The 26333-nt window shown below is 40.4% G+C and overlaps 1 protein-coding gene, 1 long non-coding RNA gene and 1 other non-coding gene across 5 annotated transcripts in view; 2 read left to right on the forward strand and 1 right to left on the reverse strand.

Annotated features, from left to right (window-relative positions):
• LOC110129134 (uncharacterized) lies at nt 1-24659 on the reverse strand. Its single transcript, XR_002311388.2, has 3 exons — nt 24486-24659; nt 10348-10477; nt 1-471 (listed from the first exon to the last, which is right to left on the reverse strand). It is a non-coding gene; the product is annotated as an uncharacterized lncRNA (long non-coding RNA).
• ZNF385D (zinc finger protein 385D) overlaps nt 1-26333 on the forward strand; it is a 931599-nt gene that overhangs the window by 209103 nt on the left and 696163 nt on the right. The window lies entirely within an intron of this gene.
• Nucleotides 9208-9280, forward strand: TRNAG-UCC (transfer RNA glycine (anticodon UCC)). The gene has a single exon. It is a non-coding gene; the product is annotated as a tRNA-Gly (tRNA).

Here is a 26333-nt window from a genome sequence, read left to right on the forward strand (position 1 = left end):
TTTTATTTGGGGCAATATGAGGACTCAGCCTGAGAGACAGCAACTCAGTAGCTCCGAGAAACTTCTCCAGTGAGGTGGGGGAAAGATGGTGTGTATGTGATTTTGGTGAAGGGGGAGTATATGCAGTCAAATGCATACTTCTTTGTAGAATGTTTCCGCTTGTCTCATGAAGCTTCTGCAAGTCAGGAGAAACAGTTGTCACCATGAAAGGTTTTAGTGCCTTTCTAGACATAAGGAGATACAGTAACTGGGCTCCTAGAATCAGCTCCTGAGAATATCTAGCTGCCTGAAGACCTGTTCTGCCAGTTTTCTAGGAGCACAGAGGGCCTCATCTCTGCGCTCCACCCTGAACGCAGTCCTGGGGTGTTGGAGGTCAGCAGCTGCAGCACAGATTTCATCCTTGTAGAAGTAGATGGTGGGCACCCATGGTAAATGCCAACTTGTGGTTGACAGTAGTTTGCTTCAAGGCCACTGAAATGAGAAGAAAAAAAAACAGTATTTTTTTAAATGGAAAGTATTTCTACCTTCCTTTGTATTTTTAGTATGAATGAGCTGGAATATTCTAATAGGACTGTGTGTTTCTCTTTCTTTTGTATGACAAAAGGTTAATTATGGATCTTACTGGTCAAAGAAATATAAAAAAAATAATCATTGCGAAGTAAATAAGAATTAATCAATTTCATAGCTCCAAGATGAGCTAGTGAGGCCATGGACTTACTAAGTCATATTTAGAAATACAGATTTCATGACCTCCATTTTGAATCTCCTAAGGACAATCTTTTCCCTATATTACCATTAAGGTGAAATCATGTGAAGTGCATGATTCCGTTTCAACTTGCTTTTCATTCAGTTGGTGTTGGTGTGAAGCCCAATCCAGGTCTGTGTCCACTGACCTTGAATTAAATTGCAGAGACAGAGTTTTGGGTGAAGTTAGAACAGCTTTATTGCTTTCCAGGCAGAGGGGACCGCAATGGGCTAATGACCTCAGAACTGTGTGTGGGAACTTGAAGGGATAGTGGGGAGTTCACAGTACTGGTCCAGAGAGAGTGTGATGGGCTCGTGGACCTTCTTCTGATGGGTCAGTGGTGAGCTAAATGGGAATCGGCATCATCAACCTTCGTGTCCCAGCTGGTGTGAGGTCTGTGTGCTTCTGGGTTAACTTCTCCCCCGCTGCTGGGGGTTTCAGGATCTTCACAGCAGCTCAGAGATACTGTTACCTGTATCCCTCGAAGGAGAACAAGGGCCCTGCCCCAAGGCTACACTGTTATTTCTTGAGGCTCCTCTTGTCTCTGCATCCCCTCCCTTCCCTAATTAGCAAATGTTTGGACCTGCCGCTCTGGGAAGGTCTTGGAGGCTAAATGAAGCCTGTTTCCTATAATCAAGAAATGCAAGCTTTTGTGCCCAGGAGACCCACAGGGGTCCTGCTGGATTTCACTGGTGGTCATGGTGTCAGCTTCAGTGTTTTACTTTACTTACCTTGGCATTTACAATCCTCTTTGGAGAAGTAATAAGTTGCATCATAGAAAGAAACTCAAGAGTTTAGAAACTCAAGTCATAGCTAATCTCAGATGAAATTTAGGATGGTCAACAACTTTCAAGTCATAGGACTGAGTTCCTCAAATCAAATATTTTAAAATAATTACATCAGCCCACATATAATGGACTAGCATTGTACTAAAGACTTTGTGTACATTTTCTCATTTGTTTTTCTTTACGCCCAGAGAGATATTTCCATTATCACCCTCTTACAGATGTGGAAATTGGGGATAATGTTAATTGAATCCTGTACTAAAGGTCACCCAACTCTTAAGTGGTCAAACTAGGAGTCAAATTCCAGTCTTATTCACTCTGTAGCTGCATCCTATAGTATACTGTCTCCCCAAAATGAATATGCTGTAGAAATGGTGATTTTATTTATTGAAGGAGAAAAATTATTTTAAGGGAATTTAGAAAAATTAAATTTATGTTATGATTCTATCATATTCCCAACAATGCAATGATCAATATGGTGCTTAACAAATTTCATTGCTACATTTTCTTTGCATATTATTTTCCAAAGTTTCTTTTTTTAGCATCAAATTAGTAAAAGTTGTGAAAATGATTATGAATTAATGGGAGCCCTTGGTTTGGGTTATCTCAGTTTGATTTGAAATCATACGTCGGAGGAGCCCTCACCTCTGACAGGTGGATTTAACTACAGGTGGATCTAACTACAGGCAATCAACTCTCAAATTAAGTTGTTATTTTACATTGCTATAGGAACATATTATTTCTTTTATATGTCCCTCTGTCTTTCCACACTAGAAATGTACTTTTTTGACCTTTTGGGAATAAGGAGGGAGCCCAGTTCTGAGCGTCATGTGATTAATTGTCCTTACTTTACTCACAGAGTGACCAAGCTAGTATTAGGAATTCTCAGGAATAATGGATCATGTAAATTTTTAGTTGAGCATTATCATCTTTAGTTTATCCAGAGAAAGAAATGGGACTAGAAGGAAATAGCCTTCTCCTTGAAGATGCACATACATGGAATGGCTGCTGTGAACTTCTTCCATCTTTATAAAATCATCTCATTTCAGATTTAAAACTTGAAGTCAGTGTGGGAGTGCCAAAAAAGCAGTAAGATATTGGAAATATTGCCTGGATGCATTCAACCTTATCCATAGCTTACTTTTAGAGATGCAAATAAACAAGTAATAGTTGCGATTGTTAAGTTGCTAAGTCATGTCTGACTCTTTGTGACCCCACGGACTGCAGCATGCCAGGCTCGTCTGTCTTCCACATTCTCCTGGAGTTTGCTCAAGTTAATGTCCACTGAGACATGGGTCTAGCTTTGTTATCTATTTGAGGTTGTCTAACTGGAAAAAATTAGTAACACTGGTTCTGAATGACTGTAGAACATTGTATAGTTACATGCCTATAAGAGTATTCTAATATATCCTAGAATGAATAAGAGGGTCATCACCCTATCTAAAATATGGTTTCTGTATTTCTGAGCAAGATGTGACATTTCTCATGTCATCTGACTTATTACCTAAAATGACCTTCTGAAGGTTGCAGTGAAAAGATATACCACATGTGCTGGTTAGGTAGGAGCCCCTGGTCCCACAGGTGAGACCTGACTTCACTTTCTGACAGTTGCTGCCGTCTTGACGGGAGTTGCGTTACCAAGGACACGTGTCCACTCATGCCTGTATGTTGTCCTGAGTCCCCAGGTCCCTCCCCAAGCACCGCCTTCAGGTGAAGGGGGCTTTTCTGAATTTGTTCCTTCCTGGGAGCAAAACCTCCCAACTTCTTGGCTCAAAAGGCCATTCCAGCTTCAGATTTACTGATAACATGGCTGCGATTCTAAGTCCAGCCCGCCTTCCCCAGGGCCGCTTCCCTCCTGCCTCTCACTTCCTGATCACTAATCCATGCTTGTCCACGAGGAGCCTGCCTCCTGGGAATTCACCTAAGACATCACCAGTGCTTCCCTTGTATTCGTAAGTAATATGCGTAATATGCTTCACTGTGCAGAAGCAACAGCGTTTAATACTTCCCCCCACGTGTATTTTCCATTTAAGCCTGCATTTAAGCTTTGTTATCAACAATGCCGAGGGAACAAGAAAAAGTGAACTAGTATTTATTATTGTTCCACTTATTTTATACACATCGTGTGTTGCATCCAATCAGTCTTTCTGCAAAGCAATTGTTATTACATCTGTTTTACAAATATGTTAGCCAGGGAGATCAAAGGGACAGAGAGACTTGCCAAATAGCTCTGTTTGGTAAGTTTGGCATATTTACATTATCACAATACACTCATCTCCACTGCAGACTTACATTCTACTGTCAACAAAATTATGCCAGATATTTGGTATTTTCTTATGGGATTGAGTTTATGTCATTTTTAAAGCACTTAACTTATTACAGGAAAACTGATGTTTCCTTAAATTTTCTTCACTAACATAACTACAGAGGACTTTTTGTGCAGTGTAATTTATTACTACTTACTTTCTGTTATTCTAGAAGTACATTTATGTTTACATTTGCACACTTTTTGAAGATGAGGTGAGATACAGAAGTGGCAGGAGGGTATTATGTAATTAAAAATTGCTTAAATATCTAGAGTTTAACTTATTTCAGAGATTGCATTCTTCACACTTTCATGAAAGTTATAAACCAAAGAAATCCCAATACAAGCTGCATGCATGCCTTACTTTCTATTTAGAAAAGGTCTTTGATTTTATACTTATGAGGAATGTATGTTTTGCAAATAATGATTATTTTCTGATAATGTCCTGTCTGAGCTGTTCATAAATGTACAAAAATAAAACAAAAATCATCAAGAATCCCACAAAGGTAATTACTTCTAATCTTTCTGTCACCATTCTACCAGGTATGAAAGTAAATATGAATAAGCAATATTATATATACAATGTTACATCATTATAGTATCATAGTGTTTATAGATGATTGCCTTTTTATGACTGCATATTTTTAATTACCATAAAGAAATTAATTAAGGGGTTGAGATTTCTAGCTTATGATAAGGTTTTGCTCACATTTGTCATTTGGCTTTCCAACTATGTGATATATTCTCTAGTGGAAAAGCCTTAACATCATCATGAAGCATAAAATGAAAAGTTAAAATGAAGCATCCTGAGGAGTTTTATCAGAAGACAGGAATTCGAACATCAGCATAAAAATGCTTCTTTGATTCACAAGAGCATTTTGGAATACATATTGCAAAGGGCACAACTGTCAGGGTGTTAAAAGCATCTATGGTAGGCTACTGTCGTTCAGTCTCAGGGCTCACCATGATTAAACCCTTGCTAATGTTCGTTGAGTGATTGAGTAATAAGCTGACCGATTGTGGCAGCTTTATTTTATAAACACCGTCTTTGTCATATTCGAGTTATTTTATTAAGCCTGGTTGTCTAGTTTTATTGGGCTGAAACTGCTATCGAATAATTCAGTTTTGTCTACAGTGTTCTGGACCCTTTTGGTGCTCATTGTTTTGTGGTACATAAATTGTGAGCGTCATCGCCCTTATCTATCCCCTTAGCATTAAATTTTCTTTTATTTAACAAAGAAGCTAAATAAAATTGTACTTTCTAGCTTTTACTGATCAATTCTCTCTTCTCTTTCCATTGATTACCCTAGATGAGGTTTAAAGTGTCAGTAGATTTTCAGGTTACAAAGAGCTTCCCTCTCTTGAAACACTGTTAGTTAATTAAAATAGCTTCATAGAGTTTTCTGATTCCTCGTGTCTTAAGATATATATATATACATGTCGCTGTGTGTTAAAGGTTTCATTTACATATAAGTTTGTCTCATCTTTTAATCTCCAAGTACCATTCATGCTTTTGTAGAATGTCAAATGTCAATAAACGTATTAGAATTTGCCAGTATCTTTGGGGGTTCATAGCGTTCCCTTTCATTTAATAATGAGCACTGCTTTCTTAACACCGCTGCATCTATTTGGTGGATGACATACTGCAACGTGGCAATAGGAACACTGCTTTGTTCACACTTCCCTTATCGACCGTGTCCTTTAGAAGGTTCAGCCAAGGGGAGGCAGTAAAAAAATGCTGATGCTAAATTGACCAACATTAGGTGATAAGTTATTTTGTTCTTACTTTAGTCTTCTAAGTTTCTTTTTATCTCTGAGGGATAAAAATATGGGAAAAAGTGACAAACGCTAATTGGACCATATCCAAATTTTGACTAGGTCTCCGGCTTTGGTTACTGATTTTTTGTCTCCCTAAAAATAGGGATACATTGTTAATTAATTCAATGGAAACATACCCCCTTGCCAACACTTTAATAGTTCAGATCAGGAGGTTAATCCTCTTCGAAGCATTATGCCTTGTGTACTCTGTTGCTTTCTGTCTCATTTTTTACTTGAATATGAAGGGAATGTTGCATTTTAGTCATAACTCTGCCAACATCTTTAATTACAGGCCTGTTGCCATTTTTTGTTTGTTTTTGAAATTTTTCTTGCCAAGAAAGGCACGGTTTTTTTCCTTCTAGCTTGAGTTGGTGGTAGTGTATTCTTGGTTATCAAAATATTCATAGCTTTGGGACTTTGAAAAGGTGAATATTCATGATGTGTGAAAAAGCATGATACAGAATGATGTGATCCTAATTATGTGAAAATGGATGCTTACTTGTGTAAATACATAAATGAGACCGAGAAGGACGCATCAGAGGTAAACTGCTTGTTATGATGGCTAACGTGCTTTTTGCTTCTTGTGTTTTTGGTTTCCTGTTAGGCACACGTTAACTTTTAAGAAATAAATGTTATTTAATGTTTTAGAACCTTTTTAAGGGTTTGTTCTAATAAAATATTCTAATAAAAATCTTTATTGAAAAACCTTAAAAAAGAGAGAAAAAACACATTGATTATTCCAAAAGGGTTAGATTTCTAGTTAACAAGCTGCTTGCTTGACCTGGACTTGATAACTCCATTGAAGGAAACCATCTTTTTCAATACAGAGATCTCTTTATCCAATCTGTGTCCTAAAGAAACCCTTCTTTATTGGGCTAATGAGGACGTTTTACAAGCCGAGGTTAATAATCTAGGCTAACCCCTGTCTGGAGACCCTGACACTGTGCCCAAGAAAAGTGTACTCAAGCTCTTCATGACCTCTGTTTATATGAGAAAATAGATGAAATGACCTCCAAGGGAAACTTGAAGAGAGAAACGGATGAATTAAATGCACGCCATTTAGCTTGAGAACAGGGTTTATTTGAGATAGAAGAGATTTCACTTGTGATTCTCTGTGTCTGTGTGGGGTGTGTATTTGGGGATGTTAGAAGAATTGCAAGAATTGGGAGCTGGTAGGGGTGGTGGTATAAACTGGGGGTGCAGAGTGATTTTGGCCCATCTGAACTTCATTTAGCAGGGGTGCAGCCCCCCTCTTCTGTCCTCACCTTTCGCCTCTTTCTGTCAATAACCGCATTCAACAGCGACTTCTTCCCGTCACAGTGTTTCTCTACCCCCAATCGTTGAAAAATAAGCATTTTCCTGCTTCTCTAGGCTTGAAAGTATGTTTTGCCACTTCCGTTCTATTTCGTTTATATTTCCTCTAAAAGCAGTTTGCTGCACGGTAACAGTGTTAGTAGGACTGGAGATGGGATGCTTTCAGGCATGAATTTCACTTTCTTGAAAAAGTTGTCTTGCGTTTGCAGGTCAATCCCATAACTGGCTTCATAGTTTCTAAAGCTCCACCCCAGGCTTCATCTGTTTGTCTGTGTTTCTCGAGGACACGAATCAGTGGTGTGAGTGTGAGTGTGTGTGTGTGTGTGTGTGAGTGTGTGTGTGAGTGTGTGTGTGAGTGTGTGTGAGTGTGAGTGTGTGTGTGAGTGTGAGTGTGAGTGTGAGTGTGTGTGTGTGTGAGCAGGCTCACTAGGGGCGGGGCAAGTTGAGAGAGCAGCGCGTTGCCTCGCGTAAACAGGTCGCTAACGGGAAGCTGCCGTGGACTCGGGGAGCTCAGCCCAGCGGCTGTGGCGACCTGGGGGACGGGGTGGGAATGGAGGGAGGGAGACCCCGAGGGAGGGGACCAGCATGTACTCGTAGCTGAGTCACGTCGTTTTACAGCAGAAACTAACGTGACACTGGACAGCAATGGCACTCCAATTAAAAATGAATAAATAATAAAAATAAAAACGAAGGTGCAATGGATTCATCATTAAGTAGATCTTTAAAATGTGAATTTTAAGTGTTTAAATGAGAGACTTTAACATAATTTTCATAAATAGAAGCTCAGATACATATATTTCTTCTCCTTGTTTTCAAAATTGCAGTGATACATCACAAGAAATTTGGGAACAAATATAAATATATCTGTAGCAGCATTGCATACTTGAGAATGGTAAAACAGTGATGAATTTCTGGAAAATATAAAAGAAATAACGGCTTCCCTAATAGCTCAGTTGGTGAAGAATCCGTTTGCAATGCAGGAGACTTTGGTCTGATTCCTGGGTTGGGAAGATCCCCTGGAGAAGGGAAAGGCCGCCCAGTCCAGTGTTCTGGCCTGGAGAATTCCATGGACTGTATGGGGTCATAAAGAGTCTATGGGGTCGCAAAGAATTTCTCGAAAATATAAAGGAACTAAGGTGAAAATGAGGTAAAACAATAAAGCTAAATGCAAGCAAGAAAATACAGAGGTGGGGAAAGGGTCCTATTCCTTAGGTTTCCAGCAAAATTTCAGACTGTCTCTAATTTTGATCTGAGGTGGCCTTAGATGTAGGGCTCACCATTTGATGAACATCATGATGACTTTACATTCACTGATTTGCAGTTAGAAGCTGGGACATAACTGACCTGCCCAGCCTAATCCTGGAAAAGTGAACAGCAAATGAGTCTAGGGACCAGAAGTCAGAAAGGTCAGAAAGTGAATCATTTGCTGGAGACCGCAGATGAGAGAGCTAGAGGAAATAGATGTGTCTGTAAGAATTTTTAATTTGTTGCCTTCGTAAGTATGCTGTAATATCTTCTGACATCTCACTTATAGAAGCTTCAGTAAAGGCTGCTTCACTTACTGACATTTAATGTAAGATTAGAATCCTTCCTAGGGTCTAAGATGTGTGCCAAGACTATATCCAAGTTGAGAAAGACACTATCTTGCAGATAGAAGGACAGAGGAAGTATAATGCATGCACTGCTCATTTGCAAACCCTTTTATCAGGTACAATGTTGAAATCAAAGATGTGAGCAAGATATACTTACTGGTCACTTAAAATTTACCAACTTTGAGAAAATGCATGAATTTCAAGTCAAGGTTTTACTTCAGAGAAGATAGGTAATGAAAAGCCACATGTGCTTTTATTTCAAGATTTTCAGTGATTCAATAGCAGTATATAATGATATAATATATATAGTATATAATATATAGATATAATATATAATTATATAATATATATAGTATATAATATATAATCATATAATATATAATTATATAATATATAGTATATAATATATAATATATAATTATATAAATAAATATATAATTTATTTATATATTTATATTTATAAATATATAAGTATAATATATTTTATATATTTATTATAATTATATATATATTATATAGTATATAATAGCAGTATATAAGCAGAGGATTGTGTGAACTCATCAGTGAGTAAGAGGTGAAGGACTGTGGTTTCAAAAGTAGAAGAATAAAAGCAGAATTAATATAAGAGTATTTAACTTCCTTGATATGTCCCCGGTGGTCCAGTGGTTAAGATTCTGCACTTCCAATGCAGAAGGCACAGGTTCAATCCCTGCTTGGGGATCTAAGATCCCACATGCTGTGCAGTGCAGCTTAAACAAATAAATAAAGGCTCTTCTAATAATATATGTCAGTATTAACTAACTAATTCATTGCAGATATCATGATTATAACATCTCTAGAAGTTCAAAACACTTGTGATTTATATATGACCTTAAAAACAAACAAACAAAAAATGATAAAAGCAATCAATTCTACTTTATATTACTAACCATTTTCTCCTTTAGCTGTGGCCACTATTTCTTTATAATTTCAGCTTAATTTTGCAGAACACTGTCTAGGACACAGGCCAGACAGCATAGATACATGATTAAAGTTAATAGCCACAATACAAATAATACCTTGTTGATATTAAATAATGTTGGCCAGGGATGGGATGGGGAGGGAGGCAGGAGGGGGGATTGGGATGGGGAACACATGTAAATCCATGGCTGATTCATGTCACTGTGTGGCAAAAACCACTACAGTATTGTAATTAGCCTCCAATTAATAAAAATAAATGAAAAAAAATGAAAAAAATAAAATAAAATAAAGGCTCTTCTAGAAAACAATCATGGGGAAGTATAAAAAATTACAAAAAAAAGAATGTTTAACTTCCTTAGCACATATTAAGCAAACACATGCATAGGTAATAGTAATTCTGATCTATAATTAATATTTTCGAATTCCAGAGAATATTAGTCTTCTAACAAAGACAACTGGTACAAAATATGTCGTTCTCAGGAAGGATAAAATAGTGCATATAGCCTGAACGGGGAATTAGCAAGGTTCTCCATTAGAAACCTGTTTGTATGCTGTGTGTTTGGAACAGAGTGGTTGATGTTAAGAAATTGAACAGAGGAACAACTGATCAGAGCTTAACAAAAATGATAACTTCATCTACATACACATTCAATTTGTACCACTACTACAACATGGGTTTTATCCTCACTGGTAGCATAGCTACAGTTGAGGGAATTATAAAATAGGCAAAAGAAAGAAGAAAGGGGGAAGCAAACTTACTGTTTAATTTTGGTAAGACGAAGAGAAAGAGTATCTTACGGAAGTAATGAAGGTGTCAGAAATACATACCGTGGGTTACCTTTGTTGTGCATTTAATAATATTTCCAGTATTATTTTCAGCGCAGTCCAAAGGACCGATGAGATTGCCAATTGTGCTAATGATGTATTAATATCCTCTTCATATTTTCCATAGTGAGGGCTAAACATTAAAAATAAAAAGACTTTATTTTATTTTTCAATTCACAGTTTTTCTCCCCAAAAATAAGTCCATGTGGGCTGGGGCTTAGGCCAATCTGAGAACCAGTCTTCTCTTTAAAGACAACATTACTGAGATATTTTTGACATATATAAGTTTTATATATTATGGTATACCGTGTAATGTTTTTCTATATCTGTATAAACTGTGAAAAGATTACCATGATCAAGCTAAATGACTTCTTCATCACTTCTACAGTTATCCTGTTATGTGTGTATGTGTTGAGAAGATTTCAGAGTTATTTTCTTAAGGGATTCCATGTGTATACTACAGTATTGTTAGCTATAGTCACCATGCTGTGTTAAACGTCCAGAATTTGCCATCCCAGATAACTAGATCTTTGTACCCTTTCACTGACGTCTCCCCACTCCCCCCAACCGCCCCCACCCCAGCACCTGCAACAATTCTACTCTGTGTTCTTACGAGCTCTGCTCTTTCCATCCCACATATAAGTGAAGTCTGCAGTAGTTGCCTGTGTCTGGCTTATTTCACTTAGCATTGTATCCTCCAGCTTCATCCATTTTGTCTCAAATACCAGGGTTTCCTTCTTTTTGCAGACTGAATAATTTCAAATTGCGTGTGTGTATGTATGTATATATGTATAGACACACAGTTTATCCTTGAACCACGTGGCTGTTAGGGGTGCTGACTCCCAAGGTACTTGAAAATCCTGACTAGACAGCTAAAAAAAACTAACATCCTTGTATATTAATATATATATATATATATACTAATATCCTACATATCTGTTATTCTACAGCTGTGGATTCAACCAACTGCAGATCCAGTAGAATCTATTTACTGAACAACAACAACAAAAAAATCCATGTATAAGTGGGTCCACTCAGTTCAAACCCACATTATTCAAGGGTCAACTTGTACACACACGCGCCACATTTTCTTATCCATTCATTCATGCACAGACACTTAAGATGTTTCCATTTCTCGCCTATTATGAATCATGCAGCAGTGAGCATGCAGTGAATTTGTTTGAGGTACCGATTTCCTTTCCTTTGGATCTTTACCCAGAAGTGAAATTGCTGGATCGTGGGATTGTTGTTGTTTAGTTGTGATGTCATGTTCAGCTCTGTGTGACCCCGTGGAGTGCAGCCCTCCAGCTTCTCTGTCCACAGGATTTCCCAGCAGGAACACTGGAGTGGGTTGTCATTTCCTCCTCCAGGGGACCTTCCTGACGCAGGGATTGAACCTCAGTCTCCTGCGTTACAGGTGGATTCTTTACCACTCAGCCACCTGGGAAGCCCGGATCATAGAGTCGATGATGGAGACCCATCGTGGAGACCTCCATGGAGACCCATTGTAATCAAATCATCAAAAGTTAAAGAGACAATTTTGAAAGCAGAAAATGTGACTTGTTACATACAAGGTTTCAGCTGAAACCTTGAAGGCAAGAATGTTGTGAGATGATATATGCAAAGTGCTTAAAGGGAAATATGCAAAGTGCTTAAAGGGAAAAAAACACTGCCAACCAAGCCACTAAACCTGGAAAGAGTATCCTTCAAAAGTGGAGAGGAGAAAAAGGTCTTCTCAGACAAATAAAAGCTGAGGGAGTTCATCACCACTAGAACTGCCCGACAAGAAATGCTAAATATAGCTCTTCAAGTTGCATCTAAAGGATGCTAACTCAGCAAGACAAGAGCATAAGCAAGTATGAAACTCATTGCTAACACTCATATATAGGCAAAACCAGGTTAGACTCTACTACCTTAACAGGGGTGCGTAATCATTTTTAATCCTCATTTAAAAGTTGAAAGAGAAAAGTGTTCAAAATAACTGTCGCTAAATACTGTTAGTGAATGCACAACATAAACAGACGTAAACTTCGAATGAGCCTTTCCCCTCAATGCTCCCAGAGGTTTGGCTTTAGTGGCCTGGAGATAAGCCTTCCCAAGAGGCTCAGTGTTCAGTCAGATTGTCTCCCAAGGGACCAGCCCCAGCTCACTTTTCACATGATCACACGGGCCGGCATTTTCACATGAGTGCCGCTCAGATGAAGGCTACTTTATTTCTATTTATTTAGACTTTATTCTGGATGCTCCGCTTAGCATATTAAAATTTAAAAACTAGTGTGTGGGTTCAGAGCAAGCTCGGTAAGTCATGCCCTCACCACAGTCCCTATCCTTCTGTAATTAAATGTGTTATCGGATTAAGTTGGTTGGTGCCTTGAAGGAAGATATTAACAATATTTATATTTTATTTAATAATCAATGTTGAATACTCCAAGGTTTGTCTTCTGTGGGAAGATTTCTTGTTCAGAACCTAGAGAGAAGAGAATTGAAGAGAATTCTCTTCAAGGAAGATTCATAGTTGACTTAAGAAAAAAATCCTTTGCCCATTTCATATTTCTAGGGAGGCTGTTCCAAGAATCTACCACTTAATTTCTATGAGTAAAATCCAGTATGAACATGCTCTTTTTTACTGAGGAATAGTTATGTAAATAAAGCAATAAAACTATGTATGTATGTGTTTGTCTATAATACACACACTCAAACACAATTAAGTAACAATTACTGTGTAGCCTGAAGACGTGTGTAAGGCCCTGTTTGAACTTGTAAGGAGAGATAGAAATATGGCTGTTTTATAAGGAGGATATTCATAAACTAAGACTTATTTTTGCTGTTTCTACTATCTTTCCAGTTCCTTCTAATTATTTATGGCATTGTTTTGTTTACTTTGCCTGTTCAATAAGCTTCTGGGAAGAAGGAAATGAGACAATGTAGGTGGAAGTATTCCAACAATATGGGCTTCCCTGGTAGCTCAGATGGTAAAGAATCTGCCTGCAGCGCAGGAGAGCTGGGATGAATCCCTGGGTGGGAAGATCTCCTAGAGAAGGGAATGGCAACCCACTCTGGTATTTTTGCCTGGAGCATTCCATGGACAGTGGAGTCTGGGCAGCTACAAGTCTATGAGGTCAAAAAGAGTTGGACACAACTGAGCGACTTTCACTTTTTTCACTTTCATTCGAACAATCTCTTTTTCATCCAAAGATGTGAATTTTAATTCATTTTTTTCCTCCGAAGTGACTCTGAATTATTTGAACCTAGAGGGCTCCAAGAATTTAATAGGAATTTAACTCCATGTTAAAACCGAGGCTAAAAGTCAAGGGGATACACTGTGAGGATGTGAGGTTTCTGGAACGTTTCTTACACACGGGTTGCCTGACACTCTGCTGTGCTTTGCTCTGATACCATCAAAAACAAAAGATAGAAGACTTAGGGACAGCAAGGGGAGGAGCAGTGGGGCAAGTATTTTTTTTTTTTTATATGTGTCCTTAGATGGGAGGAGAAAGTGGGCAGTGATCGCTGTGGGGAGGAGCGGGACACAGACAGAACCCTACAACTGGCCAGTAAAAGGGGTAAAACAGGTGAAGACTTCGCCTGCATCTGCAGTCCCGGCTCACGCAGCCAAATCGGCAGCGACTTGTATTTGGGGCACTGTCTCTTAGTGCGGCCAGTTAGTCACCTGAATACTTGGGAGAAGTGCGGTTCCTTGGAGCTTCCCCCAAGGTTCTTGAACCAGAAATACTGAGGGTAGCCAAGGAATCTGTGTTTTAATGAGTTCTTTAGGCGCTTCTGTTACAGGCTGTTTAAGAATCACTGCCCTGTGTAATACACATCATCTCAGAAGCAATAATTTTAAAATTCAATAATAATGTATGTCATGTATTTAGTACAAACAGGCAGTAAATTCTCAGTACAATAAGCTGTGACTATAATGATGGTTAGTCCTTGTTAAACACTGTAATTTGCTGGAAGAAAAGTCCAGGTTAGGAAACTAACATGTATAGTCACAGATTTTAGTGCTTATAGTGTCCTTAGAAAAATGGTCCAGGGACCCCTCAGCTGACCTGCACACAGATCCCATGGGAAGTGAGAAGGGCTTGTGTGCGCGTGTGATCAAGTTGTGTCCAACTCTTTGCACCCCCACGGACTGTAGGCCGCCAGGCTCCTCTGTCCGTGGGATTCTCCAGGGAAGACTGGAGTGGGTTGCCGTTTTCTTCTCTAGGGCTCATCCCGACCCGGGGATCGAACCAGGGTGTCCTGCATTGGCTGGGGGATTCTCGACCATTGAGGCACCGGGGAAGCCCTCGGAGGGCCTGAGTTTCAATAATTGAAATCAGCTCTCAGCTGGAGGTGCTGCAGTCGGTCCTCTGACCACAGTGTGAGTGCTGAGCTCTGGCCCGCGGCCCCTTTTACTTCTCCGTGGCAGTCCTGCGCAGCCCCTGAAGCCCTCTGAAGCAGGAGTCTGAGTGCTCGTGGAAAAGCCGATGACAGAAGCTGGGAGCAAGTTGGGGCTGTCTGAGTGCGTGGGCTCCCCTCCCTTGAATTGTGGCATCTGTCCGTCTGTCTTTAGGAGGCCATTCAGCGCTTCTCAGAAAAGAAAGTTTGGAAAGCAACCATACATTGCTAAAATGTTTATGGTCACTTTCTATTAATTTCACACCTTCAGAGGGAGACAACTGTAACTTTGGATTAGACAGAAGCAAGGCCATTGCGCAGGACAAGCCGCACGTCTGTGATCTACACACCCCTACCGTGCAGACTGTCCTGTGCAGGGCCATCTAGAAGAGTCCGCGCTCCTGCTCTGCTTCGTAAAGCTTTCACTTTAATTTTATTTTGAACATTAAAGCAGTTTCTTTTTGGCAGCTAAATTTAGTTTTAATCGCTGACTCGTATATATAGATCTTGGTGTGTAACTACAAGGATGCTACCAAGGGAGGTTTTTCAGTAACCTACACTGTTTCATTGGTCTTCCCAGGCGCTGCTAGTGGTAAAGGCCCTGCCTGCCAGTATAGGAGACATAAGAGATGCAGATTTGATCCCTGGGTTGGGAAGATCCCCTGGAGAAGGGAACGGCTACACACTCCAGTATTCTCACCTGGAGAATCTCATGGACAGAGGAGCCTGGTGGGCTATATAGTCTGTAGGGTCGCAAAGAGTTGGACATGACTGAAGCAACTTAGTGTGCATGCATCCTTCTGCAGTTTGGAGAGTTTTCCAAGAAATGATTGAAAATATGGTCTCCACTTTAATAAAGGAAGCTAGGTGGTGTTGAGTAAGTGGTTCTGTCCTTTAAGCAACACAGTTAAGTGCTTAAATGTGCGGCATGACAGAGCGGTAATAGTGCGGCTTGTCTCAGTGGAGCCCATTTAAGCGGAAGGCTTCTTACTGCTCTGACTCTGCTCTTTCTAGGGCTGGTGAACTTGTCCTTAATTGGATTTGATCCCTCCATCATGCATGGCTGAAGACAAATTTAAAAAGCACACGTTTTAACTCAGTAGAGTTTCCTTGAATTATGCAGTTTTATATTAAGGTCGTTACACAGATTTTACACACCTTGAATTCTGTGCAAGCACCTCAGTCTAAAACGTTATTGAATCAAAAGAATAAGCTATAGTAAAGCTATATTTTTATGATTAATAGTCCTAAAAACAGTAATTGCAGAGATGAAATATTTACCCTGTGTTGGCCTCAGAAACCTTGTTTGAAATACCCATTCCCGCAGTCAGCTTCTTCTGAGTTGAAGCAGGCATTGCCTACAGCTCTGGGCTTCCATTTCCCCAGTCCTAAGCTCAGTAAAAGAGAACACCTTTTTTTAGTTACTACAGAAGAAAGCCCCACTTATCACTGAATTCTATGGTAAATGCAGGGAAAGTAGGTAGTAGGTTTTAGAGTCAGCCCTGACTCTCTTATTGAGGAAGAAATATTTCCTGGATGGAGGTACATGGAAAATTACAAAGTCCTTCTAAGTTATTACAGAAATTTCAAAGATAATAAATATTAACCAAGTTCTTGTATAGACCAAGAATAAAATCTTATTTTTTCCCAAAATTTTCTATGGAAAATCACATAATCTTTGCAAACTCAAAAGGGGCCCTTTGGCCTGTAATAGATTTTAAAAGTGCTTCTAAGAAAAATAGTCATAGCCTCAGTTTTATATATTTACCTTGCGGGCAGGATTTGACTGATTATTGGCGTTTCAAAATAATTTGAGCTTACTCTAAGAAAAATTTTGAACTTGGAAACATTTTATAGCCTGTTATTCTTTTATGAGTTTGTATCTTAATATTTAGCACTTAAAGTGATTTTTTTTTTTTTAGTTATTAACAAACTCTTTACTGGTGGATAGCCTTGGTTTTCAATTTCATGTTATTCTTTTAAAAAGAAAAAAATTATTTTATCAGGATCTATTCCATCTTAATCCCTTTGAAAATTCCATCCAAAGCTTTTTTTTAATTTTTAAAAGTTTTTTTGTTTGCTTTTAATTTTTAATTGTGAGATAATTGCTTTACAATGTTGCTTCAGTTTCTGCCACATAGCAACACGATCCAGCCACAGGTGTTCATATTCCGCCTCTCCTGAACCTCTGTCTCACCCATCCCACCCCTCCAGGCTGTCACAGAGCACCAGATTGAGCTCTTCTGTCATAAAGCAAATTCCCAGGTGGCACTAGTGGTAAAGAATCTGCCTGCCAATACAGGAGATGCAAGGGATGTGGGTTCAATCCCTGGAGGAGGAAAAAGGCAACCTACTCCAGTATTCTTGCCTGAAAATTTCCACAGACAAAAGGAGCCCAGCAGGCTACAGCCCATGGGATCACAAATAGTTAGACACAACTGAGTGTGCGTGCGCACACACACACAGACACACAGAGACACACACACGTATTTTACATATGGTCATGTATGTGTTTCCATGCTATTCTCTCACTTCTCCCACCCTCTCCTTCCCCCACTGTGCCATCAAGTCTATTCTCTTTGTCTGTGTCCCTGTAGCTGTACTGAAAATAGGTTCATCAATATCATTTTTCTAGATTCCACAAATATGCATTAATGGACAGCTATGTGTAAAAGAATGAAATTAGATAGAACACTTTCTAATACCATACACAAAAATAAACTAAAAACTTAAAGACCTAAATGTAAGGCCATAAACTATATATATACAATTTTTAGAGAAAATCATAGACAGAACACTCTTTGACATAAATTGCAGCAAGATCCTCTATGACCCACCTCCTAGAGTAATGGAAATGAAAAAAAAAATAAACAAATGGGACCAATTAAACTTAAAAGCTTTTGCACAGCAAGTGAAACCATAAACAAGATGAAAAGACGACCCTCAGAATGGGAGAAAATAATTGCAAATGAATCAACTGACAAAGTATTAATCCCCAAAATATACAAGCAGCTTATGCAGCTCAATATCAGAAAAGCAGACAATCCAATCAAACAATGGACAAAAGACATAGACATTTCTCCAAAGAAGACATTGTGTTTATTGTTCAGTTGCCAGTTGTGTTCAGCTCTTTGCAAACCCATGGACTGCAGCACACCAGGCCTCCCTGTCCCTCACCTTCTCCTAAAGTGTGCCCAAGTTCATGTCCATTGCATCGGTGACGCCGTCCAGCCATCTCATCCTCTGACACCCTCTTCTCCTTCTGCCCTCAATCTTTCCCAGCATTAGGGACCTTTCCAATAAGTCAGTTCTTCACATCACTTGCCATCAAGTGATGGGACCGATGCCATGATCTTAGATTTTTTTCATATTTAGTCTTAAGCTTGCTCTTTCACTCTCCTCCTTCACCCTCATCAAGAGGCTCTTTAGTTCCTCTTTGCTTTCTGTCATTAGAGCAGTATCACCCTCATATCTGAGGTTGTTGATGTTTTCCCTGCCTATCTTGATTATGGCTTTTCACTCATCCAGCCCAGCATTTCTCGCGATGTGCTCAGCATATAGATTAAACAGACAGGGTGACAGCAGACAGCCCTGCCATACTCCTTTCTCGATCTTGAACCAATCAATTGTTCCATACAGGGTTCTCTGTTTCTTGACCCACATACAGGTTTTTCTGGAGACAGGTAAGATGGTCTGGTATTCCCATCTCTCTAAGAGCTTTCCATAGTTTATTATGATCCACACAGTCAAAGGCTTTGGCATAGTCGATGAAACAGAGGTAGATGTTTTTCTGAAGTCCCCTAACTTTCTCTATGATCCAGTGAATGTTGGCAATTTGATCTCTGGTTCCTCTTCCTTTTCTAAACCCAGCTTGGACATCTGAAAGTTCTTGGTTTGCCTAATGCTGAAGCCTAGCATGCAAGATTTTAAGAATGACCTTCCTAGCATGGGAGATGAGTGCAATTATCCCATGTTCAACACATTCTTTAGTACTACCCTTCTTGGGAATTGGGATGAGGATTGACCTTTTCTAGTCCTGTAACCACTGCTGGGTCTTCCAGATTTGCTGACATATCAAATGCAACACTTTGATGGCATCATCCTGTAGTGTTTTGAATAGTTCTGCTGGAATTCTGTGACATTCAATAGCTTTTTTAAACAGCAGTACGCCCTAAGGCCCACTTGACTTTGCACTCCCGAATGTCTGGTTCTGTGTGGCTAACCACACCATCATAGTCATCTGGTTCATCTGGATTTTTTTTATACAGTTCTTCTGTGTATTCTTTCCATGTATTTTTGATCTCTTCTACATCTACTAGGTCTCTCCTGTTTATATCCTTTATTGTGCCCATCTTTGGGCAAAATGTTCCCTTGATATCTCCAGTTTTCCTGAAGAAATCTTTAGTCTTTCCTCTTCTATTGTTTTCTTCTAGTTTTATACATTCTCGTTAAAGAAGGCCTTATTGTCTCTCCGTGCTATTTTTGGAAATCTGCATTTAGTTGGATATAGATTTCTCTTGACACACAGATGACCAATAAGGACATGAAAAAATGCTCAGCATCACTCATTATTAGAAAAATGAAAATTAAACCTACAACAAGATGTTACTTCATACCAGTCTGAATGACCATCATCAGAAAATCTACAAACAATAAATTCTGGAGAGGGTGTGGAGGAGAGAGGACCCTCTTCCAGAGTTGGTGGGAACGTGAGCTGATTCAGCCACTATGGCGAACAACATGGAGATTAAAAAAAAAACAACAAACCTAGAAATAAAGCTACCATACAATCAAGCAAGCCCACTATGAGGCATATACCCTGAGACAATCATAACTGAAAGAGACACATGTACGCTAGTGTTCATTGCAGGACTGTTTACAATAGCTAGGACATGGAAGCGACCTAGATGTTCATCAACAGAAGCATGGATAAAGGAGCTGTTATACAAAGGAACAGATTGGAGTCAGTTCTAATGAGGTGGATGAACCTGTTATACAGGTTTAAGTAAGTCAGAAAGAGAAAAACAAAACTTTTATTCAGAGTACTTGAAAAACAAATTTGTTTGCTATTATTAATAGTATAAAATGCTTTACTTTCAATAACAGCATTTTTATTTGCCTTGTTATTGACCTGAGTTTCTCTTAGAATGGGAGCTTTTAAAAACCATGTATTTTAAGATACTGTTAATTTTATGACATATCCTAACAGTGTCATGGTAGCATTTTAAAGAATGTGTGTGTGTTCAGTTGCTCATTTGTTTCTGACTCCTTGGGACCCTGTGGACTGTAGCCTGCCAGTCTCGCCTGTCTGTGGAACTATCCAGGCAAGAACACTGGAGCGGGTTGCCTTTTCCTTCTTCGGGCGTCTTCCCAACTCAGGGCTGGACATGTGTCTCCCGAGTCTCTTGCACTGGCTGGCAGAGTTTTTACCACTGCGTCACCTGAGAAGCCCAATGAGAAGAGTAATTACATAAAAAACACTTTTTTAAAGACCTGGGAATGTGTATACCAAATAAAATCACATTTCCCGTGAGAGCAATCATTTTCTTTTTTTTGAAACACACACACGCATATCCTATGTTGACTTTGGGGAGAGGAGGAAGGAGGGATATTTTTATAGTAGCCCCCTGCTACCGCAGTGTACTTGTTATTGTTCTTCATATGGTGCTGTGTTATCAGGAATTTTAGTGGCAAATGTCAAAAAAAAAAAACCACTCTCAAACTGACAAGTTAAAACTTGAGTTTATTGACTCACTAGTGACAAGCTGTGAGTGGAGGTCAGAGAGGGGCTGTGGCTGGCTTGAAGCCGCCTCTGCTATCAGATGTTCCTGGCTCCACTGCTCACTAACTCTGTGCAGTTTTGCTCACTTATTGCTAAATATTGTGAGCAGTATTTAGATATAGTATTAATAACACTGGGCTGGAAGAAGCACAAGCTGGAATCAAGATTGCCGGGAGAAATATCAATAACCTCAGATATGCAGATGACACCACCCTATGGCAGAAAGTGAAGAGGAACTAAAGAGCCTCTTGATGAAAGTGAAAGAGGAGAGTGAAAAAGTTGGCTTAAAGCTCAACATTCAGAAAACTAAGATTATGGCATCTGGTCCCATCACTTCATGGGAAATGGATGGGGAGACAGTGGAAATAGTATCAGACTTTTTTTGGGGGGGCTCCAAAATCACTGCAGATGGTGACTGCAGCCATGAAATTAAAAGACACTCACTCCTTGGAAGGAAAGTTATGACCAACCTAGACAGCATATTAAAAAGCAGAGACATTACTTTGCCAACAAAGGTCCATCTAGTCAAGGCTATGATTTTTCCAGTGGTCATGTATGGATGTGAGAGTTGGACTATAAAGAAAGCTGAGCATTGAAAATTGATGCTTTTGAACTGTGGTGTTGGAGAAGACTCTTGAGAGTCCCTTGGACTGCAAGGAGATCCAACCAGTCCTTCCTAAAGGAGATCAGTCCTGGGTGTTCATTGGAAGGACTGATGCTGAAGCTGAAACTCCAATACTTTGGCAACCTGATGCACAGAGCTGACTCACTGGAAAAGACCCTGATGTTGGGAAAGATTGAAGGCAGGAGGAGAAGGGGACAATGGAGGATGAAATAGTTAGTTGGCATCACCGACTCAATGGACATGAGTTTGAGAAGGCTATGGGAGTTGGTGATGGACAGGGAGGCCTGGCGTGCTGCGATTCATGGGGTCGCAAAGAGTCAGACACGACTGAGCGACTGAGCTGAACTGAACTGATTGCTAAGTAAGCAATACTTACTCAGCCTCAGTCTCACTGTGTGAAGTGTGCAGAGTGTCGTATGAGCAGAATGAGACGTGATGCCTAGAGAGCAAGCAGCGTTACCATACACTTTCCTTTTCTAAGTCCTTTCTCTGCCCTTTAACCAACATTTTCCCATTTTCCCCAAATCCCAGCCCCTGGCAAACATCACTCTACTCTCTGTTTCTGTGAGTGTGACTTTTTTAGGTTCTATGTGTGAGTGAGACAATACCTACAGTATTTGTCTATCTGTGACTTATTTTACTTGGCAGAATGCCTTCCCTGTCCACTCATATTTTCACAAAAGGCAGGATTCCCTTCTTTTTATGGCTGAATAATATTCCATTGGGTATAAATACAGTTGATCCTTGAACAGCATAGGAGTTAGGACTGCCAACCCTCCATGTAATTGAAAATCCATAATTTCTTACAGATTGTATTTAATTGAGTCAGTTTTTCTATCTAATAGTCTGCCTTTATTGGTTTGTTTAAACTATTTACATTTAATGAAATTATTGCTATGTTAGCATTGATAAATTTATCACTGGATTATGTGTTTTCTATTTGTTTCTCTGATTTTTCTTTCTCTGTTTTCCCTGTCCTGCTTTCCTGTAAATTATTGAATGTTCTGTTCATTTTCTTATATGGGTCACTCATGGGTCTGCTCAGACGTTCACACCCAGAGTGAGGAATCCTTTCCACCAGCAGTTTCATCTCGCGTCATCCTCCTTTTGTTCTCGAGTTGGGATGGGAGAGTTGCTTTTTGCCCTCCTTTATTTACTTCACGGTCGTGGTGAGGCTGATCACCTACTCTCCACCCCACCTTCTCTGCAGCTGAGAACGCTGGCTCAGCAGCATTACTGCGGGGTAGGGGCGGCTAGAAGGACCTTTCCGTGAGGACTGAGGCCTCCAACCAGCCTGCCTCCTTTTCTCCGTCAGTCTTCTGATGCCTGCTCTGTGTCTTTCCTCAGGCGTTTTACTTGTACTTAGCAGGAGTGATGGAGTAGAATGTGCCCCTTCTTGCCTCAAACTGGAAATGTGATCTGTAGCAAAACTCTTAATCATTTGTATTATTTTAATGTGGCCATTGTACTGTGCATAAAATGAAATCACACCATTTGGGGATTGTTGTTTTGTACATAACCTTTCCTTCTCTTTCTCTCTCTCTCTACACACACACACACACACACACACACACACACGCCCACTAGAATCTGTGCTGAGCATTCATCTTCACAGTCGGGTTGAACTGCTTTCCTAAATCTCACAGTCTCCATGTTACCGAGTAGTATATTAAGGAAACTCTATTTGTGGGGATGAAGAAAAGAAGATGTTGATGATATGAATTATGTCCCAAAGCCAAAATACTATTTAAAACTACCAACCTTTGTTTATTCCTGCCAGGAAAGGAGTATTTGAGGGCTTTTTATTTTTAAAAATCATTTATGTAAAACTAGCTAGTGTTTTATTAAAAGAGACGAGTTAACTGCACTTTCAGCTAATAAGCCATTTAGGAGGTTTTATAAAGATCTAGAATTTTATTCCTTGGGGGAACAGTGATGGTTTTCTATTCTACTTCTTCATTTTAAAAAGGAATAATTTAAGATGACTTCACAGTATTTACACAGTCTGAATCTATTGTGTTATATTTCCATAAGATAACAGAATTTTCAGGAATGACTTGGACTAATCTCTTCCTCATGTGTTGAAATATTTTTAATATTTTATACAAAGTACATTTTCTGGAATGAGTAGGAAGAAATCACTATTAATATACTATAAATATACTTTTACTGACTTTTAGATCAGTGACTTTTAAAGACCCATGGCTACATTATTGTATTTTTTAAGTATTAATATTTCCAGGGTGCTCAATACTTAGGCAATGAGTTTCTGCAATGTCAATAAGTTAAAGACCTTTCATTCCTACTCCTATTCTGTGATGTCTCTGCAACTCAACCACAGCAATGTGTTTTTTTTTTATTGCCTTGGCTGTGCCTCTCAGCATGCAAGGCGCTTAGTTCCCTGACCAGGACCAGAGGTTGAGCCAGTGCCCGCTTCAGTGCTGGCTGGAGTCCTCACCCCTGGACCTGCAGGGTCGTTCCGCAGCCCTGGTTTTACAGCATGTGTTTAATTGGACCCTGGCTGCATATTGGACACTGTATATTGAGGTGCATTTTGAAATACTTTTGGGTTAAACAACCTCTTGCGTTGATCTACCGTCTACCCCCCGAAGCTCTCCCTCAGCTTGTTCTTAGTTCTTTCCTGGTCTGGCTTAAATCACACTATTCCCTTTCACCCCCTTGCATGTTCCCTGAACATGAAGCACGCCCCTCCGGTCTCTGTCTCGGCCGAGCCCCTCTCCACTGCAGCCCTGCACCCCGGCGGGGGTACCGCGGACACAGAGACCCGGGCTGGCTTGCTTCCTGCTGAAGTCAGCATGGTTGAGGCCCCATGAGCTCTGCCAGCTGCCGGGAGTCCGACAGTGTTGCCCTGGTGTGTTTCTCCTGATCCACTCGATGCCTCCCCTACTTCCCTGCACTCCTCACACCTGCCCAGCGTTTGGCTCTCTGTCCATGAACTCGCTTCCTCTTTTGCTATGAAAACAGAAGCCACCAGCCAGGGTCCCCCACAAGCTCCCCCAGGCGTCCTCCTGCCGCCCCCACCCCACCCATTCCCTCTTCTCTGGACAAACATCCTTTCTCTCCTCCCCCTCCATCCCTCTCTCTCACGCCTCAGGTCCTGTTTCTCCTGGTCCATCCTGCAGTGGTTTACCCCAGTATCTCCCGACACGACCTTTTTCCTTCTCAGCTGGAGGATCCGCACCATATCCCAACCTCCCATTTTTCTTCCACCTTAAAATTCTTCTTCCTCGTTTTCCCCTCTACCTTACACCCTACTTCCCCTTTGTAGAAGAGCTGTTTGCATTAGCGATCTCCAATTTCTCTCCCACATTTTTTTCATTCCTTCACCTTGTCACCAAAACTGAGCTCTTGGGGGTCACCGGCGACGTCACGCTGGTGATGGTCAGCTCTGGTCCTCATTCATCTGGAGGCGGATCGCTGCCTTCTCAGTGAGAGGTGACCTGCGCTAGGCCTCTGCCCGTCTGCCCCTTCTCCTGCTAGAACTTTCTGGACACGTCTTCTCTGTCTGCTGGCCCCTCTCCTCCCCGACCTTGGAATGTCAGAGGGACTATTGTTCCGTCCATTTGATTTCCTTGGTGATTTCATCCAGTGTCCTGACTTCAAGTTTTCTCTAAACATTGGTAACTCCCAACTTGTGTTTCTTCGCCTGGATTGCTCCCCTAAGCTCATATAGCTATGTGAGACTCGTCGGGAGGATTGCTACTTAACGCCTGTGTCAATATGTGATCAGCCCCATCAGTCAATCAGCCTCTCACTTGGAGCATGGCCAGAGGAGCCCCTGTTGTCCCCTTTAAGACCTGCCCCCTCAGCTTCATGGCAGTTTGCTGTTAGTTTTTATCCTTGCCTATCCTCCTGTTCTATCTTGTCTCATCCCATCATAGCCATTCTATGCTATTCTCATAATTCGCAGCAGTCTACCCTCAACCAGTCAGACGGAGTCTTGCTATCGAAGCAGAATTCAGATCGTGTTCTCCTCTGCTCGGAATCCTCCAGTGCCTTTTAGCTGGGCTTGGGATAAAAGCGAAGTCTATATGGGGACCTTCAACATCCATCTAACCTGACGCCCTCTGTCTTACGCATCTCCTGTTCCTTCCCCTTCAGTTACAGCAGCACCCCTCCCAGCCTGCTCTGCCTCAGATCACAAACTAAGCTGAATTTCACCCCAGGGCCTTTGCACTCACTGTCCCCTCTGTCTAAACCACTCTTACCTAGAAGAGCGCATGACTCATACGCTTCCCAGATTAGCTCTTTACTGAAACGTCATTTCACTCGACCTTTCTTCAGGCTCTGTGTCCACGCTGTGACACCTCCATACGCAAACCTTCTTTTCCTCTTCCCTCCATATCACCTGTTATTAAAAAATCGCTTATTGTACTTGTGGATTTTATCTGTTTTCTATCTTCCCCACTTGAACCTAAGTTCCATGAAAGCAAGGAATTCTGTCCGTGTAGTTTACTGTTGTATCTTCAATACCTAGAAAAGACTCTGGCATATACTGAATACTCAAGAATGTTTATAGAATGGTTAGAGTGAATTAGAATGTTTATAGAATGGTTAGAATGAATTAATTTTTCAGGCAGGAAGAGAATCCATGTGATATAATTGTTATAACTTTATTTGAGAGAATACTATTTGGGAAATGAGATATACAACTAGTTGCTCCATAAAATCCAGAATCAAGCATAGTAGAAAAAAGAAGATATTTCTCTAGGGTAACAATCAAGTCCTGGTAAGTCTTTAGGGATTATGTTTTGCAGGCCATTGATCTCTTCTTTCTTTATAAGTGCAGGTCACACCATTCGACAACTTTCTCTAAGTCTTTGAGTCCGTGGACAGGTTGACCAGCGGTGTCTGTGGCTGGCTCTCCATCTGTGCCCTGGAAATCCTCTGCGTGTGGTTCACACGCCTCCTCTTACCAGGCAGGCTCACCAGCTCAAAGCCTTTTCCTCTCTCATCTGAGCAGGTTCCCATTTTAAGATTCGTTAATCAATACTTTTTCCCATTTACATCGTATTAAGAGGCAATTTAAAAGTTTAATCAAAGACTTCAGCAATTGGTGCTGATTATGCATGCTGAATTAAATCTGGGGGCTGCAGACTGTGCATTGATTCATGGGTGAGGTCCTCCGTGCTGGGAAGTGAAGGGAAGCAGGGTTTCTCTCTGTGCTGTGGGGGA

The sequence above is a fragment of the Odocoileus virginianus genome, chromosome 32, assembly GCF_023699985.2.
Source record: "Odocoileus virginianus isolate 20LAN1187 ecotype Illinois chromosome 32, Ovbor_1.2, whole genome shotgun sequence".
NCBI classification, from domain to species: Eukaryota; Metazoa; Chordata; class Mammalia; order Artiodactyla; family Cervidae; genus Odocoileus; species Odocoileus virginianus.